Below are 7,372 nucleotides of genomic sequence, written 5' to 3'. Positions count from 1 at the left end.
TGAATTGCAGACTTTTCTATTCTTTATGGAATTTTTTTTCAATCACGCATTTCAAAATCTTTTTTCGTGTTGCGCCAATCTAAGCTCCCGAGGCCGCAACCGATTGTTGCACGCAATAAGGTTTTGCGGTGTTCTTAAATGGCAAACAAGATAACAATCGAAACTTATACAAATACTTGTGCAGTGAATAAAATTACGCCCATCTTCCCGCGAGGGAACCCTGATGTGATGCGACGCATTGGGGGGTTCAATTGGCGTTTTCATTGGGTTGATTCTCTAAATCGCGTGAAACGTGTTTTGAACGCGTATGATGCATTTTCATCACATGCGGGTGTTCTCATACGAACACCCGCATGTGTATGAGCGTTTGGACTGACGCTGGTATTGGATTGCGTCAGTCCACTCGCTGAAGGGACTGTCGCTTCGATCACGTCTTCATCGGAAGATCTTCTTCAAGTCAAGCACGGAGGTATCGTCAAGCAAAGTCAAGTCAAGGGCGAGAGCGAGCGATTGTGACTGATCCGGCGCCGTGCGCTCCCCCGCTTATATTCCCTCTTTTGAAAGGAGAGGAGGCGGGGGGAGACTCGCACGCTTGCGCGCCGGAGCAGACGCGAACGTAGGCGAAGCGCGCGCACACCAGCTGTTGTTATGATAATGAGACGGAGCGAGAGCGCTGCGCACAGCTGTCGGATAGAAGAACGGAGGAGAGTTGCACATGTGCCGTGAGTGTGCGGACGCCGCGACAACGGAGGGACATACCCGAGAGCAAAGGTGCGTCGCATCTAAAACGTTTAAGTACCTGCAAGGTTTGCACGTCACGAGACCGGGACACTTGTCATAGTGTCATGTTAAGCACTACATGACGCTAGTTTTCACACTTGAGGAAGTGCCACATTAAAATTGTTTCCGCCAATTTGCAAATTCCTTCTGGTTACCCCACAATATAAAACGCTGCACGCACCCACCTGTGGCGTTTTCTCGGGTTAGTAGTATTCTTTGTTTAGAATGGTTGACTGAGTCGGGTGCTTGCGGAAGTCAGCAGGTACATGACTCGCCTTGATAGAGGTATGGCGAAATGTGTTTGCACTCCGGCAATTCATCAGTTTCTGATTTTCGTTTGAAATGAAGTTCCCCGAGGGGAACGGGGCTGAGCCCGGCGGCAGTGCAATGCCGGGACAACCCGTGGCAACGGAGGGGCGAGCCCCTTCACGGTGCCAGCGTGCAAAAATTGCTATAACATCCCGGGTGCACATAGCACCCGTATCAGATATTAAGCTGATAAGAACAGGCGCTACATTTTGATCTTAGCCAGATAGGCCGAGAAGCGATAACGTTTAGTAGGCAGAAAAACGGCGCCATGCTGGCAGGCAAACCATAAAAGCTGGTGGCGCTCGCAGTAGTGCAAAAAGTGCGAACACACAACGTCATTACTGCAAACTTGTTTGCATGCATCACAAACACAAGATTGATCCGCGTAGGTTCTTAAATTAATTTAATACTTTAACTACACAGTTGGCTGTGAGTTTAGAAACACCACCGCGTAAAGAAATCCCTAGCCGGAGTTTGTCGGAGAAACACCCTTTAGGCAACGAGCAGTCCTACGCGACTCATATCCTAGGCTTGCACTATTTTAATGGCCTTGTTCAAAAATGGCCCGGTGGCAAGGTGAAACTGTAATCGCTTCAAACTGGGCCCAAATACGCAGGCGACAACGCGCCTTCAACGAAGCGAAAACCGCACTACAGAACCCGCTTCCGCTGAACGAACAGCGCGCTCAAGAACCCCGCAAGAGCCGACCGGCTCGCCGAAGCCCACCGATGACACAACTGCCGGAGGCGGATATCAAGGTGGTCCTACGGCCCAGAGGAGGACTAAACCTCAAGTTGGTGGCCCAAGCTTCTCTTGCCGATGCTATCTTTCAAGCAGCCAACGTCCCCCGAAACCCTACTGACCAAATTCGGGTCCACCATATTTCTAATTATCTCCTAATCAGCACCCCATCAGAAGAACGAGCCCAGAAATACGCTGCTATCCAGTCGCTCACTGTCAAGAACAAATCCTATGAGATGGCCACGCATGTCTCCGCGCCAGCAAACACGGCCATGGGTGTCATTTTTAACATCCCCGTAGAGGACACACCGGAAGAAATTACCAGCAGCATACTAGAATACAACCCTGACTTGCAGATCTTGGAAGCTAGGCGTCTCGGAAGCTCCAACAACGCACAAATCCTTTTTCACGGCACCAAGGTCCCCTTTTGGATCAGATACCGCGCTGGCACGTACCGGTGTAAGCCATTCAGACGCAAGACAGAAGCATGCATCGCGTGCTGGCAGCCTGGGCACCGTCAAGATGTGTGCCCAAATTCAACGCCCACTGCCAGATGTTCCAAGTGTGGATCAGCTGACCCTGTAGAACGACATAACTGTGTTCCCAAGTGTGTGGTGTGCGAAGGACAGCACATCACGGGTTCCGCCGACTGTCCCAAGAGATTCCAGCCGCGACGAAAACAGCAAACATACGCTCAAGCCGTCGCAGAGGGAAAGAAGGACACCTCTGGCGCACAAGACCCCCGTACCGGACCAGCCCTCCTCGAAAGAAGAGAACGATCAAACACTCCCACCGGAAGAAGAAACTCATCTAAATCACAAACCCGCCACCAGTCAAGAAGAAGCTGGTCCAAGTCCCAGTCTCGACACCAGTCAAGATCTCCCTCAGCTAGTCGGCAGAGAATCCCGCAAGCAGAACGGGGAAGATCCACCTCTGCCAAGAGCACGGCCCCGGAAGCAACCCAAGACAAGCAGCCGGGCGGCGACAAGTCGGTAAGCTTTGCCGGTGCTTCCTCTCGCTGCTCCTCAACTTCACAAAATCCACCCCCATTACCCCCCGATCTAGTAAAAGAACTAGCTAGCATCAGAGCCAAAATCATGCTGCTCAAGCAGGAAAACCAGGCCTTAAGACAAGAGAACAGAACACTCCGAAGTCAAATTGAAAATTTACAACACGACGAATCAGGGTCGGCTCCGCCGGCTGCTAAGAAGCGAGCAACCACTGAAACAGTCTCAGCGACAGAGAATACCGAAGCAGCCCAGCTAAGTGACCATGAAAGGAGGTTCACCATATTAGAAGGCAACGCCTCATGGACTAGGAAACACATAACAGAGTTCCATAGCGAGTTGAAGGAAATACAGAAAAACTACTACACATTACATAACAATATGGGAACCTTGCAAGCTGCCGTAGAATCCCTCCGAGGAGAGCTGCACACTTGTATGCAGGGTTTTTTAAACACAGTAAGCAACCCCGCAGCGCAGGCACCCCAAATAGATAACCAATATGGCCAACAATTCTAAAAGAGAACTCGGCACCGTGCGAGTCTGGCAGTGGAATTGCCGAGGATTCAAACGGAAAAGGGGTAGTTTACAATTGCATATACAAAGCCTAGAAACTCCTCCTGAAATAATAGCACTACAGGAAACAGGCACAGTAGTGAAGTTGCCCGGCTACAAAGCCTTCCAAAACACTGATGATCCCAAAACGGCAGTTTTGGTAAACAGAAATCTACCCGCCCATAGAACCCAATTCGACAGCGTAAAAATTCCCCATGACTTTATAACAATCCTACCGAAAAACAGAGGAGAAACCAAACTCTTCATACTCAACTTATACAGTGCTCCGAAAGCTACAGACCATAAATTTAATCTCTTATTTTCACTAGCGCGTAAAGAAGCTGGACCTCATGCTCTCATCGTAGTGGGGGACTTTAATGCACATCACACGACATGGGGGTACCCAACGTGCAACCCCAAAGGACGAGACTTCTGGAATCAGGCACAAATACATCACCTCACGCTAGAAACAGAAGTTAACACGCCAACCAGAATCGGCAACAGTGTACAGAGAGATTCCACCCCTGACCTCACATTCACACTACACATAAGGAAAGCCATTTGGAATGTGACAGACACATCTCTCGGTAGCGACCACTATATAATACAGACTGTACTGACGCTAACACATAACATCACACACGTTCCCAGGCAGAAAACTCTCACAAACTGGGACGACTTCCGAAAGATCCGCGAGTGGAGCGATGAACCAAATAGCATTGAGAATATAACAGGCATAGATCAATGGGTCGAACAGCTTTTGAAAGATGTAAAAGCCGCCACAAGAAACCTGGATCTGGAAATACCATCTGAAGCTGTCGACCCACACCTGAACCATCTGTGGGAAGCCTACAAACGCATACAAAGAAGATGGCGAAAGAACAAAAGCAACCGAAAACTCAAAATTAGACTATCTAAACTTCATAAAGACATAGAAAGGCATTCATCGCGCTTATCTCAAGATCAATGGGACCAAATTTGCGATCAAATGAAAGGGAACATGAGCATGAGAAAAATATGGCAGCTCCTCAGACATCTCCTTGACCCAGATCACAGCAAAACTGACCAAAGACACAGGCTGACTAAAATAATCCAGGCTTTCCCAGGCACTGACGGAGACTTGATAGAACAGGTCAGAAGAACCTACCTCTCCTCTGGAACTCCAAAATCCCTCCCCCAGTATAGCGGGCTACCAAATCCGCTGATGGACAGGGAGATAACGGAAGCAGAGGTGCGTGCGGGAATAATCAAACAAACTTCGCTCAGGGTCGGCCCCTGGCCCAGACCAAATAACTAACAAGATGTTGAAAAACCTAGATGACGAGTCGATTAGTAACATCACGAAGTTTTTCAATCAGTGTTGGAAAGAAGGCGTCATCCCTCAGGCATGGAAACACGCGAAAGTTGTATTTATTCCGAAACCGGGCAAACCCTTAACTCTCGAACACCTAAGACCGATCTCGTTAACCTCATGCTTGGGAAAGCTAATGGAACATATAATCCTAGCAAGACTGACACAGCACATACAAGATACACAGCAGCTCCCACACACAGTGATAGGCTTCAGGGCCGGACTGTCTACGCAAGATATTCTGCTCCAGCTATCTCATGACATTATAACCCCTTCAGATAGCCTAGACACGGCGGCAATCCTGGCACTAGACCTTGCCAAGGCTTTTGACAATGTCACCCACGCAGCCATCATGGAAGGGCTAGAATCAACTAACCCAGGAACTTGCACATACAACTACATCAGGAACTTTCTTACAAACAGAACTGCAGTACTTAACATAGGAAGCGTCACCTCGAACACTATTTTACTTTCAGACAAGGGCACACCGCAAGGGGCAGTGCTCTCCCCGCTCCTCTTTAACCTGGCAATATTAAACATTCCCAAAAAGCTAAGCCTGATCCCTGACCTGAAATTTAGTCTGTATGCAGATGATATCACTCTGTGGATGAGAGGTGGTAGTGACGCATACATAGAGGAGACTCTGCAGAAGGCCTCACAGGTGGTAATAGAAGAAGCAAAGAAGGCAGGATTATCATGCTCACCAAATAAGTCTGAACTCCTTCTAATCCCCCCTAAACGAAGTAAACAGCAACACCCCGACATTAAAATACACATTAACGACAATCGCATTCCAGAGGTCTCATCACTAAAAATCCTGGGCCTCCAAATTCAGAACAACAGACAATTGAGAGACATATCAACCAAACAATCGGTCTGATTCGCCGAATTTCAAACAGACGCAAAGGTTTAAAAGAAGATGAGAGGATCAGGCTGGTACAAGCATTTGTCATCAGTAGAATAAACTATTCTTTACCATATCTAAACCCAAGCACTGCAGAACTGAACAAAGTGAACCAGTTAATCAGAAAAATATATAAATCCGCATTGCACCTGCCCCTGTGCACCTCCACAGCCAGACTCGAGGGACTAGGAGTTTACAATAAAGCCGAAGAACTCATTGAAGCCCACTTGTTAAATCAATACGGCCGATTATCCAAAACCCCTACAGGAGTACACATACTGCATAATTTAGGTATCAAACATCCTGCTAAACAAACTGGCGCACTCCCGATACCGCATGACACGCATGCAAACCTGATCATTAGGCCAATCCCAAAAAACATGCATCCCCTACACCACGTAGAGCGAAGGGAAAAAAGAGCTCGAGCTCTTCAGACAAAATTTGAAAGCAAGCCCAACGTCGTGTATGTTGATGCAGCTGAGTATAGACACCACGAGGCCTACGCGATCGCCGCAGTAAACGCCGAGGGGTCCCCTTTAGATACCGCAACTGTCAAGACCCTCAGTCCTGAGACAGCGGAAGAGGCGGCGATAGCCATAGCACTTTCACTGCAACCCACCCCAACCACAATAATCTCTGATTCTAAAACCGCAATTCAAAATTTTGCTGCCGGCTTAATCTCCAAAGCAGCACTCAAAATTTTGAACCGAAATCCCCCCTTGTCCCCCGTAGAACTGGTCTGGACACCGGCGCACTCTGGCTTCGACGGAAACGAGGCAGCTCACGAAATGGCCCGAGGCCTCACCATCCGGGCGGGAGCTAGCCTGTATCCAAACCACGGAGCCAGATTTGCAAGGGACAGACTAGTGTCTTACAATGAAATCACGCAACATTACCGCCTCTGCCGACGGGTCTACCCTCCGGCTGAAAAAAACCTAACTAACGAGCAAGCACACATCTGGCGCCTCCTACAAACAAACGCTTTCCCAAACCCCGCAAGGCTAACGCACATTCACCCGTCAATATACCCCACACCTGATTGCCCCCTATGCGGCGCCCCAGCCAATCTACCTCACATAATGTGGGCCTGCCCTCAAAATAGCTTTCCCTAATCACGTCCGAGAGCAGCGTAGCCCGGACCCAGGCGTGCAAACCACCCTGGTCACCCAAGCTACCGACGTCGCCGCTCGGCTCATGCCTGCGGCCACGAGTATCCTCTGACCTAAGGAGATGCTCAATAAAATGTTTTCTCTCTCTCTCTCTCAGAATGAAAGTAGTGGCAAGGAGGCAATGGGGATATCCTCTAGAAGGCGTCGTCCGAAGCCCGACGGAAGTAAAATGCCCTAAAAGTTCGACGGAAGTTTCCACGCTGTTGCCAGATCGAGCGAAGGCACTTCGTCTATGGTAGCTAAGTGCCTTCACATCTATCTTTTTGCTCTTAGTTTCTGGGCAGTGAGGCCACTGTTCAGTATATGCGTATAGGTTTCCCACTGTTGGTATCAGAGGCCCCTAGCCGGGGGGGGGGGGGAGGTGAGGGGGGTTATAGGGCTTCAGCTTCACCCCCCCCCCCCCCCCCCCCCCCCCCGTCGCTAAATTGTGTCGCGCTGTCATGCAGGGCGACCAAGGCAACCTCCTGCTCCGGAAACCATTTAAGGATTTTGTCTAGGACTCCAGGAATCCTGTCCGGAAATCGCACCTACAGCTTTAGTAACACTTGGTGGCGGACAG

General features: G+C 49.4%; 1 non-coding gene across 1 annotated transcript; it reads right to left on the bottom strand.

The window, feature by feature from the left end:
• Positions 1 to 1,137: 1,137 nt before the first annotated feature.
• LOC144163434 (U2 spliceosomal RNA) lies at positions 1,138 to 1,329 on the bottom strand. The gene has a single exon (XR_013320936.1). It is a non-coding gene; the product is annotated as a U2 spliceosomal RNA (small nuclear RNA).
• Positions 1,330 to 7,372: the final 6,043 nt, after the last annotated feature.

Source organism: Haemaphysalis longicornis, unplaced genomic scaffold, assembly GCF_048455015.1.
Source record: "Haemaphysalis longicornis isolate Haplotype H1 unplaced genomic scaffold, Haemaphysalis longicornis Haplotype H1 scaffold_12, whole genome shotgun sequence".
Taxonomy (NCBI): Eukaryota; Metazoa; Arthropoda; class Arachnida; order Ixodida; family Ixodidae; genus Haemaphysalis; species Haemaphysalis longicornis.
This window is presented reverse-complemented; position numbering and strand designations above follow the sequence as displayed.